The sequence below is a fragment of the Toxotes jaculatrix genome, chromosome 12 (genome assembly GCF_017976425.1).
Source record: "Toxotes jaculatrix isolate fToxJac2 chromosome 12, fToxJac2.pri, whole genome shotgun sequence".
Taxonomy (NCBI): domain Eukaryota; kingdom Metazoa; phylum Chordata; class Actinopteri; family Toxotidae; genus Toxotes; species Toxotes jaculatrix.
In genome coordinates, this window is record NC_054405.1 from 21,800,180 (window position 1) to 21,814,214 (window position 14,035).

The window sequence follows — 14,035 nt, forward strand, 5'->3', positions numbered from 1 at the left end:
TCTATAGTCTGCAAAGTCTGCATAGTCTGCAGTAGCTTTGCAAAGGCAAAGCTACTGCAAAAGCTGAAAAAAAAAACCCCTCTACCAGATATACAGTATATTCCCAATAGGAACATTAAGGGATACTAACAATTAAGAATTTTATATGGGGTTTTGAAATTAGTGAAATAGCACTAGAGATTTTTTAATGATTCAGAACTTCTTGTTATTGGTTCATTTTTCATGTAGTCATAAACCATGACTCCCACGGATCTCATCAATAACCAATTCCAAGAAAAGATCTACTAATTGGATTTTTAAGATGGCAAATTAAGCGATTCGCCTCAGATTTCTATCTCAGGTAAATATAATTTGGATCTGGAGACTGATGGATATTACACCCTCCAGACCAGCACAGACCAAACATACGACTGACCTTTTAGAATCCATCACGAGCAAAGCAAAAATACAGTACATAAAATATGAAGCAGTTCATGGATCACAACTGTCCAAAAAGGAAAGAGGAATGGGCTGACATGCAGACACAAGAAGACACATAGGTCTCTACATAAATTAAATTAAGGTGGTGATAAAAGAGCTGGCAAAGCTTAAGCGTTTATTTCACACTCAGCATGAGACCCTCTGCTCATCCTGGCTGTAATGTCTACATGTACAGTATGTTCCTGACTCACATTTCCTTCTCCCATTCTGTTCCTCGTAGACTTTTTATGTCTCATGTAACATGCACAATATAAAGAAAGCCTCTTATATCATGAATCAGAATTAGTTATGAAGCCGTCCATGACCGACATATAACAGCCACAGGGGAAATTCAGACACGTTCCACTGCATGTCATAATCATGCTTACATAAACGCATGATAAAGACAAAGAAACAAACCGGGACACACATACGAACCTTGTAATGGTGTCACTGTCAGTGTGGTCATCAAATTCAATCTTAACTAAGATCTTCAAAGAGATAATACATTTTCCTTCTGCTCAATTAAAAGCAAAATATTCTTGAGGGCAAAAAAAAAAACAATTTCAGCGTCTTTTGTGTAAGATACAGGGAAACTAATTGAAAACCGGAGACAATTACTTCCTCCACATTATTGCTGACCTAAATTCTAACAAATGTGTGGTCTTTTTGTCCATCCAATGCTTTGGTGCAGAAAAACACATCAATAATACTGGCCATATTTCCAGATTGGCAATGGGAATGCGTTGTCCCCAGAAGATGAATCCTAATACCTTTAGTTGACGCCATAATTCTCTTCTGTCATGATGAAATCTGAATTAATGCATTTTGGAAACTAAGGAATCAAATAGTCAAGTTTGTATCCATGATACCGATAAACCTGGTCCCCAGATTTTCAGGAAATTTAATGCGGACATACAGACAGCTCAGATATTGAACTTTCCTCTCTTTCTACATTCTGCACAAAAATCTATGACATTCTGCAGATATAGTAGTCAGGTGTCTGCCATGTTTTTCTCTTAAAATACCATTATATTCACTGAAATGAGAGCAGGTAAGTGAAACTGTAATTAGGTGTAGCACTTTAGCATAAGTAGTCTCTTAATCTTCACCCCGGCTGCCTCAGTTCTGTTTTTCACTTCAAGCAGGAAACTGTTTTACTGCAAACTCAGAGCAATGAAGAAAATTTCCAGGAACTAAATGATTAGAAATCAATGCTTATTATATACTGTACTGTCCAGACACATATAGAACACTTCATGCATGCATGTATTGTCAATATAGAAGCTATATGAGTTCATATAGCTTCGATAATATGATAAATGATGAGTTTCTCAGCCATACCTGATTGGACCATGAAGACTGAAAGACGGGTTTGGTGGAGAGAATAGCAAGAGATAGAAGGCTACAGAAATGTAGTCACATAAAAGAGAGTGAACATATGTAACTTAATTAAAAGTGACAAGTCTTGAAAATGTCATTCTGTCTCTTTAAAAAAAGAGTAATTAAGAACCCTGATTAAATTCTGGCCATCTCCGAAAGACTATATTCTGCATTTAAAACATTCACCAGTTTAACTGTGGGATCTAATTAGAATGAATGACTTGTGGATCAACTTATTCTGCCACGCAGCATTCACAGTAATGGAAATAGAGGATAAGGAGACTGGGCGGATCAAGTGAAGTGGGAGAGAGAGGGGGGTCTTTGAACAACGGAAAGAGATGTGTGTGTTGGACCATATCAAAGCTCTTGGTTTATGTCTCTGTCTGGCTCACCTGCATTTCACTCTCTATATAACAATAATACAGCAATATTATAATAATATAATATTCTGTCACTGTTGCCTCACCTCTGTCAGATAGTTGTGAAATTCAGAGGAATATTACACAGCAAAAATCATCCTTCTTCAGCCAGAATCTTACCAAATCACTCTATTAGTATTTTCTTGATGTGAATTAATACCCGTGACTGCTGCAGGGTCATTTGACCGGGGAATGAACACCACATGTAATTTCCCACTGAAAACAAAAGTCAGATGTTTGGGGGGGGTTTTGTTTGTTTGTTTTGCTTTCTTTTGTCCAGTGTGAAAGGGGCCTGAGCTGGAGAATAGAAAGGTACATGTAAGCAAGCAATTTAAGGAGGAAAATTGGGATGTAATAGACTGGAACAAAAACAACATTTCATCTGAAAAACAAAAGCGAAAGACTGATGGGCGTGTGTGACAGAGGGAGACTGTGTTTCCACATAGTGACAAGTGACAGAAAAAGGCAGGCACTATATCTCACCCTCTGATCTGAGTTAGGGTCACTGTTACTCACTGTGACACTGAACATCAACTAACCCCTGCTAGTGCACAGAGGCCCCTGGTGGATTTACAACAACATAAACAAGGCTGACACTGGGCTGGTCTACGCTTTCAGGGACAACTGACCCGTCTCCCAAGTGCTGATCAGTCTGTTTGTAGCACGACATTTAACAGCAGAGCAATCGATGACAACATTATTATTTTTACAGTTTAAGCCAAAGCACAACTTCTCCCCACTGGATTCAGTCTTTCTCTTTATTTTCCTAAAGACTCAGACTCTCCGTTGTTTGAACTCTGTGACTGCATGTGTAATCAGAAATGATTGCTATGTGTATGCATTGCTTTAGGAAGACATGACCGAAATGTTGACCTGTTGTTTAAAGTAACTACGCAAAGTGCAGACATTTATTGCTTGTAGCCTCGAGGTGTGAAACAGTAAATGTGATGTGTTTTCACACCTTACAGTTTCTAATAAAATGACAAAGAGTAGGAAGAGGGTCATGTTGACCATAGCTCAAAGGAGGTGTTCCTCACTATCAGCCCCTACTGTGCTCTCTCACAGGTTGTTATGAGTGCAGACTTAATTTCCATTAAATGGTAGTTAAGGGTCTGCAGACGCTAGGGATGCCTAAGAGAAAGGTTAAAATGAATTAATAAATATTCACTGCACTGCATCTCCAATTATTAACAGTCATCATATTTTAGAAGGCACTGCCTCCTGGACCACTGACTGAATATGATCAGATCTGATCTGTGGCTTTTTGTAGACATGACCTCCTCAAATGTCAAATAGAATTTGTGTCCAGAGCACAGATAAAAGTAATAAACTGTGTGTATAGGAGAGGCATTTCTGTGGAAAGCATAAGCCATCAAGGTCAGGGTATAATCAAATCTTAAGCACATGAGAAGTGAAGTACACTGAGCTGAAAAGGGTTTTCTGTTCAAGAACTAACTTGAGCAGCAACACAAACAGCCAGTGAGGAACTACAGAGAGAAACAGAGCTGAGAGAAGCAGATCAACAATCATCCCAGCTGCACAGTTCATTAAGACTTATTCTGCTGCATGCAGTTAGCCCAGTATTTCATTGAGGGGGACAGCTAGATCATGCCCTTGTGGAACAGCAGCACTGAGTGCATTTGGGACTGCAGTGCAACAGCAAGCTTCTGTCACACCAAGACCTGTCACACGATGCTTCCAGGGACTACAAAACCAATACACAACTGCACATTACAGAGTCTCAGCAGAGGCTGGATGCCAGTAACGTACCATAAAAGAGGGTTCCCTTTAGATCCACATGAGGCCACGCGGTTAATTGTGCTGGAGTGAATGCATTTGAGTTCTCAAAGTCATACTCGATATAAATATATTCAAGAATCAGCCCTGTCTCCTAGAAATTATGTTTAATGCATATGCATCTAATTTGCTTTGCCAAGAACATTTCAAGCAAAGTAACTGCCAGGATTAAGTTTCATAGCAATGGGGTTCACATCCTGAGTCGCATATCTGGTCAGGTTTAACCAACACAAGCACATTGTTGAAGGTGAGGTCAACCAAGGAGAATTGTTTCAGTCGAATGTGAATAAAGTCAGAACATCCTGTTTCATATGTGATGCCAATGCTGGCTTTTTCAGTATTTAGTCGAGACTACAATCTTCCCCCGATCTCAACCCATTTCTTTGAGTTCCTGTTCCCATAAAACATATCAATCATGCCTTGGTGGTGGAAAACAACTTAAATATGTTGTCACACAGTGTTTTGCTGATACGTTCTGGATGAATAGTTTGGGACTTGGATGCATTCATTAAAAATGTTTCCTCATTATGTTAATTAAGAAAATGGAATTCAGGGGCATTACATTTCTGTCATGAGGGGGGAAAAAAAGACAGTGCTGTTAGGATTATATGTAGAATCTGTCATTTTTCTTGTTCTGTACTGCAGAAAACACTGTTCACTGAACATCTGCTCAGTCTCTTTTGGTCATTTTTCATTTTATGTGCAGATGTGGTTTTGAGTGTCTCAGGGGTTGCCAGCTTTGCCTGTTTTTGAATGCTTACATGATAAAACTGTCCCGTCTTTCTCTTATGATCACTGTCACAGTACGGAAAAATCAAGTCCTCATATGTCAGAGCTACATGCTTTTGTACAACCAACCATCCGTACCAAAGTCACACCTGAAACTTTTTGCCGGAGGGTTAAAACATCAGCAGAGGGTTAAAACATCAGATGATATCCATACTGGGATCAGTGCTTTTTCATACAGGAATCAGTAGTTTTTCTGGTGAGGAATGTCTGCATAGCTTACCATCATCATTTCTTGAAGGTTTCACATACACTGCAACCATCACCTTCTTCTTTAAGGGATAAGAGGCACGAGAGCAGATGATTAGGAAGTGAAAAAAACTGATCTTTTTTAATCAAGGAAAGAACAGAGGTCTGAGGATGTAGCTGGTTTCAAATCACTTTATTTGTGGGCATTTTTTTTTATGTAGTTCTCTTTTTGTGCAAGCATACTCTCCTATTGTCTGTATGTTGCATTGGCATAGAGCCTGCCATTCAAATGGAGCAGCCAGCTAACCGGCTGGGGGTCAGGATGCACATACCAGGACTTTGCCACTGTGCGCATACTGGAACTGCTGTTGCTGCTGTTTGCCTGAACAAGAACAGTGGCAGTTGCATAAGCAGGCTTGATGTGGGTAGAGGAGTCAGACACAGATCCTGCTTTGTAATACTAAGATGTCTAATGCGTAATCATCTCTGACATCCAATTTGCTGTCTTAGAGATGAAGCGAGTGCTCCTATTTAACTTGGGGTTTTTTGTGATATTGTGTAGGTCTGTATCCAGGAGATTATGTAATAATCAACACATGAGATATATGCTGTTGTGTTTTCTGTTTTTTTGGTGTGCAACATTCAAAATATCACAAACGGCAGAAAGAGGAACAAATGATATTGGAACAGAATATGCCACATTAGCAAAGAGGCTTTTCAGTTATTACTAACTTGCTGAAACATAAACTGAAACATCATTAAACAGGAATCCAAAAAGACAACACCATGATCACATCAAGGTTTCTAAGAAAATAGCTTTTTTTCCCCACTACTTTGATATTTCCTCGCCTCACTGGGTGATTTGGGCCATTAAAACAGTCGATGTTTTACTTACTGCCAGCTACTTTCCAAAACGTATTTTTTAATTTTAGTTCTGATTGATTTCCTACTTTCTCCTTTCCTGGAGGAAAAATCAGGCCAGTGACTCTTCCATGGCGCTGAGAGTGGTCAGCAGCCTGAGAGTACACAAACCATGAAAAGCAGCTATTACAGAAGTCGAGGGAAATGATTCTGTCAGTCTGCAAGCATAAGGGCTTAAAACCACTCTGCCTTGCCCGCTTTCTTTCTGGTCCAAGCACAGTAAACTGTAATTGTGTAATGCGTAGGCCAATTTGAAGACTTCTGCCTGAAGCTCATCAGTGATGTGGCATGCATGCAGGAACCTATAGTGAGAAGAACATCCTCTTTGGTAAAGAAAATAACAAAGCGCACAGTGTCATTACAGCAACATCTTGGCCGTGATGAAGACAGAGTTCTTGGCAGTGCACTACCAGGGTTTAGGGATGGAGGTGGAATATAGCAGTCATGCATACATACTTTTCATGTCTCTTTACCCTCTGATGGAAGGGCTTTTGTGAATCTGTGGCCCTTTTATGAACCAGCTATGAGCAAAAAAAGGTTCAGATTTACCTTAAAATGTATTTTTAGAGGATGATCATGGGGTGCACACTACTCAGCATTCTAGCATTTACCATTTCTAGGGACGACAAAGTCAGTCGGTCTGTCCAAACTGAAATATCTCAACATTTGATGTAGACGTTCACGTTCCCAGTCAGTGTGTCCTTCTGACTTTGGTGATTCCTTGGAGGAATCACCTTGGAATCTGATACAGACATTATGTTGTTTTCAGGATGAATTATAATCACTGTGCATTCCCTGACTTTTCATCTAGTACCAGCATCAGGTCAAAATTGTAATTTGTCTAATACTTTGGTTTATGACCACATACCCGCAATACAAATTTTTCCCATCAGCCTCAGCTGCCCTATGTCTTCAATGCTAATAAGCAAATTTCATCATGCTAAACTAAGATTTATGTTATGTTATTTATTTTTTTGTGAGCTTTTTCTCTTGAGTTCTGCCAGTTTTGGCCATCGTGACATTTAATATCAAACTTAATGGAATCCATGATTATGAGGGGATGTTAATCACTCCTCTTAAAACTGCTCGTATCAAGGGTGGTTGTGAATAGATCTGTCAGTCAGAGGAAGCTGAAGTGGAGATAATAAAGACAACTAATAGCAAGGGATGTTTGCATGAGTGAAAGTGAAATTAGCCACAAGGATAATGAGTCATGTCTCAATGTGACTCCAGTTACGTCACGGCGGCACAGCAGCACCTTACCACCCTCCAAACACTGCTGACTAGTTGGCAACTCTCTGCTCACTTCCCTAAGTCAGAGTGGTCCACAGAACGCTTAGTCTGCAGTTTTTCATGTAACAAGGTAAAACGTGTCTGTGTGTGTTCATAATAATTGACCTTCATTAGTGCCAGGAAGTAAAACACTGATTCCCTAATGCTTTTTGACACTGAATTCATCCTACAATCTATGGTGTATATTTAACGGATATAAAAAGCAAAGCAAAGCAAATCTAACTAGTAGAAAGAAGGTGAGTGGAATGTGTTGATTTACTGCCACATGAGAACAGAATTATTTAAATGAGAAAAATCCAATTTATACCAATCATGAGCAAAAATACTTCTACTACTATACTAATATTCAAGTAATTTAAATTATAATTATCATTAAAAAAAGAGTTTAATATGAAGGTGAGAGGAGAGACATGAGGGTTTTCTGGGTAGTAGTAGTTAAGCAGCATTTTGAAGCCATTTGCTCTAAACTTTTATAGGCAAACTGTAACTCGACACAGTTGAGAGTAGACAGGGGCTGGCAACGAACAACACTGCTTTCTGTGTTTACAACACTTATCACAATGTTTACAAGAGTGTTTGTGTGCTTGTCTTTGTGCTGTGAATGTGAAGAAGCAGAGAAATGCCTTAAGAGAGAACCTTTTTCTGCACGGACACATTTCTCAACAGTGTAAATGCAGAAAGGTTCGTTAAAAAAAAAAAAACAGTTGTATTTGTTGTTGTGCTGCTGCTTTGTTCAGGGTAAAAAGAGCTGCTGCTCCCCTCTCCTTGGTTATTACAGTACTTTGCTAAAACACATTGCTGCTAATGCCACTACACACCGAATACCAACTGGGGAACATCAAGAGACAATCAAATATAACTAGCGCACAGTGGAAGCCAACGTGGTTGTAAAAAAATACTGCCTCAATGATTAGATTGGATTGGAAGGAAAAGGCTGGAGTAGAGTTGTTTACTTGTCCCATGCCCCGAAAGCACACAGACATGTGCTGTACACACAAATTTCTGAACTAGATTTAATTTCATTTCTTTGTCACTCTTCCAGTCAAGTGGGGGACATCAGTGCACCCTGCTCTGCTAATCCTGACCCACAGTTCACATTCTCAGGTTCCCAAGACAAGTTGTCAAAATCTTAAGATAATAACAGACAAAATACCCCAGTGAAAACTGTCAGACACTGCGTGTGTGTGACTGCATGAAGAATGATGTCTTAGCATTGGGAAGTGTTATTAGCTTGATAGACTGAGCTTGGGGCTTTTTCCAAGAAGTTATCTCTAACTTTGCAGAGGAAAACTCCTGACGATTCTGGCTGACAGGACACATGGAAATTAAGTTCTGATAGTCGTAAAACCATAAGCTTACTTTCTGAAAGCCAATTTACTAACTACTAACATACTAACTAGCAGGACTCCACAACAAGCTAACAAACTCAAAGCTGTGACAGCCGTCCGAAAGGCTCATGTTTTAGCACGAACTAACAAAGATTTCTGTTAAAACATGTCGTGATTGAACCACACAGTGAATTTACTGGCTATAAAAACTGAAGCAATGATCTGAAACTACACAGCCTTATGGGGGAAGTACGTCCCTGTGGATTGAACACTATGAATGACTCATTTCACATAATGCATGTTCATTTGTTTCTTTGCTATTTAGCCTATTTGGTTCAATTTGTGTAGATATTTCCCACCTGACAAGATTAGCTACCTGAGGGAGCACTTCAAGCAGTCAGATTACCGGCCCAGGTTTCATGATAATAAATTATGGCTACTCAGGGATTCCACATGTGGTAGGACCGTCTCTTGAGATATGAAGCATATTCAGTCCTAATCAATGGATGACATTCAAGAGAGAGAGACAGCTGATAGAAAAGGCATGGAGAAGTGCACACTGGAGTAAGGGGTTGAACACGGGATGGATTTGTGTGAGCAAACAGTTGGAGCCTGAGGTTCTCATCTGTTGGGTTAGTTCTTCCTCGCTGCACTAAATCAGATTCCCAGGGGACTTGTATTCAAGAAAGAAGCCTGGAGACAATAATGTAAGGCTTCTGTACTACAGTAAAAATGATCAAACTCCAGTGCTTTGTTTTTTTGTTTGTTTTTTTCCTAAGGCATTTTCACGTCACACCAAGAATCTGGCTCATTACATACCAGAGTGAGTGTTGTAGCACTGTGATATAAAGTGTAGTAAAAACTAAACAAAAAGCACAGCCAAACAAATTTGGGGAAACCTATTTGTGCTGTCAGAAAGATCAGTGTAAATGCATGAAACAGTTAAAAGGGGAGCAAGTCTCACCCACCAGAGGGTGTAAGCTGAAATAAAGAGAATTAAGATAAACAAGAATTTTTTACGGCTTTCAAAAAAAAGGAAATCTGACTTGAAGCTGTTGTTGTAGCGGCTTCATAAGCTCAAAAACAAGTTCAGATTTACCACAAACATACTCCTCTTCACCACTGGAGGAACGTGGCCGGATGCCATTTCTTTTGTTGTGCAGAATGGCAGGGGGAAAAAAACAACATTTCTACATTACAAATTCTCTATTGCCAAATTCTCCACATTCGCTTTTATACACCCTCTATGCTTTGTTTGATAGATATATTTTATTCACATTCAGGGGATAATTGGGGATTATCAGCTCTAAGCTGGCATTTTGATGGCTTTTAAAGAACACTGATGGCTGATTGGTTGTCTCAGTGCTCTCAGTGCTCTGAGACAACCAATAGTGCTTTTCTAAGTTTAGCTTTTTAATGAGTGTTTCTGTACGAGAGGGAGCCATTGTGGGAATATTCAGTGTGGAAGGGAGTGACCACAAACCACTTTGCTGCAATTTGTTAGTCTTTGGTTGAATTGTGTGAAATTGTGTTACTCTTCTCCTGGTATTTTGTTGTTCTGCAACTGTGTAGATCTTAATTGTAAATAATAATAGAATTCTGTGTCTATATAGAGTCATTCTCTGCCTCTCTTTCTGGTGTTTCATCTATTTCTTTTCTTCTTCAGTTTGTCCTCTGTGAATCAAAGGTCTATTGGTGTCATCTATGTATGATTGCTCACTTTGAAGGAGCAGAGGAGCTCATATGATTGACATCCTCAAACAAACCCACTGATGATGTATAATAATGTATAATAATGCTTTCCCCCTAATTCCACCTGCGTTCAAGTGTAGTGCACACTCCTTACCTCCCAGCATGAAAATATTAAAAGTTACCTTATACCTAATGGAGCCATTTACCATAAATGGTGCATTAGGTTCTTCATATTGGTGCTATTGAATAACTGGAAGATGATTAATTCCAATGTTTCAAGCCTAAATATTAAAAAAAAAAAAACCAGCATATTCACTCATAATTAGTTCATTTTTTTACTGAACCTAAGTTCATTAATGCTGCTGGTTCTTGCTTCTCATTGTATATTTTTTACAAGGTGGGTGAGTGAATGAGTGATGAATAAATTGTTATATTTCTGTATATGTTATCCCACCTTACACCCCCATACTCTATTCACCATCTTAAACTATTCATTCTGTGGCCCATTGTGTACAGTCATGACAAGTTATAAAACTCATTTTTATCCACCACAATGGTTCTCCCAGTTTGTCTCTCCCTCACTCACTCGCTCACGCTCCCACTCCCGACGGTCTCTAAAATTTCACATTTTCAGAAAGTTTAATGTTGTTCAGAGTTTGAAGATGCTCAGTCATTGTCGGGCTTGTTATTTGTACCTATCCATTTATTCTTCTAAAGAAGAACTTGGACTTTTTTTCCCAAATATTGGGGGTATTGAGCAAAACAGGAGACTCACATAAAAGGAACAATTCAGGTAGGGTGAAAGAGGTGAAAACAATCATAATGGTAAATGTGTCATTTTCTGGCTGGGTCAGTGCCCTCGCCCCAAAATAAGGGCAGGAATAAAAGGTGCCAAAGTCTGAATATGGCAGTTTTCTTCCGGTCCACCGCCCCACACCTCTCAACCTATGACCTCTTTTAACATCACGTGCAGTGCGGCCTACGGATGCTGAACAGTTTCCAGGACACAGGGTTGAACACACAAGTTGCAAACACAACTGTAGACTCTTAGTCTTGGTCAATAGTGGTCTGTACAATGGCACTATTACAATATCCACCTTACTATAATTTTTACAAAACTATTCATATTTTAACATTTAGCATGCCTCATATGCACAAGATGTAAATAGCTAAGACGTCAAAATGTGAACCAGCTGTGGGGACAAACACAATCCCCATCAGAACACCAGGACAGACATTTTAAAACTGCCACTGTCACAATGTAAACAGGATGTCTGGTCTCCACATTGCAGCCTCTAGGGACAGCTAGCTGGGCTTTAAAGTTTAAGTTTTAGTATTACAATTTTTACATTCCCAAAAAAAAAAAAAATAAAAATAAAAAAATCTGCCCACTCGTCACAGTATGTGTTTGTTGGCAGAAATGCCTCAAGGGACACAAGCAGAAAGGTAAAAGAATGAAATGGAAAAGTGGGGTTGAAAAGTGGGATTCTCAGCCTCTATATGGGATTCTCGACCCCACATGTCAAAACACTTTCAAAAGCAACAATGTGTGAAGAAAAAACATGTTTGTTGTTGTAAACGGTTATGGGTCGTCCACGTTGTGACCATGTCATGTCCAGAATTAGACACATACAATTTCTGGCACATCTCGGCTGTGGTATGAAAAGTGAACATTAGATCTCTCACCCATAAATCCCACTCTTCTTGCTTGCAGAGATATTTGAGAGCATAAATTGTTAATCTTTAATGAGCTGACCAAATAGATATATATCTTCAAAGTTACATAAGTTCATTCTCACAGTTCCAGATCCATGTGTGGCACGATCAATGCTCTGATATGTTTAAAAACAAATGGAAAGCATGTTCATTATCACTCATCAGAGGGTTAGAATGTGAAAGTAGTACAAGTTACACTCTTTGTCATATTTAGCAGCAGTACAATAAAATAGTCTCTCAGGGCTCTGACCGGTTTCTAGTCAGACAATCTGTACAACATGCCCAGATTTTAATAATACATTGCCTCTAAAAAATCTCACTCGTTCACAGAGATAACACTGTGCTCACAGCGAAACCGAGCAGTGAGTGTGGCTAAATGAGCAGTGCAGAATGTGTGAATGTGTGTTAACACTGGTCATACAGCCCCCTGAGGTCAACACACACGCAAACCTACATTTCACACTCTCACACACAGATACAGTTAACTACACACAGAGAGGACAATTAGTCTTCTGGTGCAATATGCTGCAAAAAGTGCTATTTCCTGCGGGTCACAGGGGTATCCCGGGGCCCTGGAGACTTTCAGAGCAGGCACGACCTTAGTGTGGGCCAGGTGTGGAGGAGGGGCAGGGTGCACCTGCAGGCTTCTCGTCAAAAGAAGGAAAGCAGAGAGAAGAGCCTACCAATGCCTGTAATCAATTGTATTCATTATTGTTTAGAGTAACTGAATGAGAATAGTTCCTATTTAACTTACTTGTACTGTACATTGGGCAGTGATTACAAACTAAAATAATGCTTACAGGCTAAATGTCCTACATTTTGTCCTCACCATTCATCTTGCACTACTGAATGAAGTGATGTTACAGTCTGTGAGAAATCCTTGAGCTTACCATGACTGGGGAAGAGATGCTGCCCTTATCAAATGGAGCAATGCCGCAAAGTCCCCTTACAATTTGACGAAACACTGACAGAATACTGATAGGAATCTCCCATTGGAGAGCAGACACTCTTCTAAGCCCTAACTTAAGTTACAAAGGGCAGAATACGACTGTAAAATGATCAATCATTTAAATGCATTGCGGGGTCCACAGGGAGTATTCATAATAAAAGAAGGGTAGAGCTCATAATATGTGAAGGCGAAATGGAAAGAATGAAAGGTGGACGAGCTGTTTGGATAACAGCGTTATGTGATACTAATAAAATTAAAATTGTTTTCTTTCTGATTAGCTAATGAAATTAGATGCTGAGAAAAACACTGCCACCCATTCATCAGATATCAACAGGTTTATCTTAAATCCCTGAAGAACATTTTTACTTTACTTTACTTTGTGAGCCTGGGCTTACTATTAGAGATACACAAAGATGAAGAATTTGGGTAGAAGATTTAAACTGATTTCACAGTTCATTCTTATGATCTGCGTTAATTGGATATAGTTATATGAAGCCATATCTCTCAAAGCTGCAGACAAATGATTCAGCTCTTTGAAGAATTAATTTATGCATTAGAAATCCAGTGTTGTGACATAAAGTCTTACAGGAATAATACCGCTTGTCTCTAAAGAATAGGGTAAACAAATTATTTAATTGGAGCAATAAAACCATATTTGTCAGAATTACTCATTTTTTCTGTAACATGCTAATGCTTTTATCTCTTCATCCCAGTGTAAGTGTGACAAGCTTCACAGTTAAGTTCTGCTCTGAGAGATTAACCCCTGCGGAGTGCAGAGGACAAAACAAAGCTGAAGGGCAAATGATATCAAGCAATCAAGCTATCCAATTTTTCAGTTATATCTTTGTTACATATAAGCAAGTCCAACAATGCACAATCTTTCCCTTGCTATGTTCATGCACATCACAGATGTGTGTCTTCCTGGGTTTGAGATGAATGTGCCTGCAAAAATCTGTTTTTATATATGTGTTAAGTGCATTGATTTGCACATTAAGACATTTATTAAGTTAATTCCAAAATATACAAGTAACTTACAATTGTTAAACCTGTGCATGATTGGAATTTTATTTAAAAATTTATTTAAAACAACATCAATTAATGTT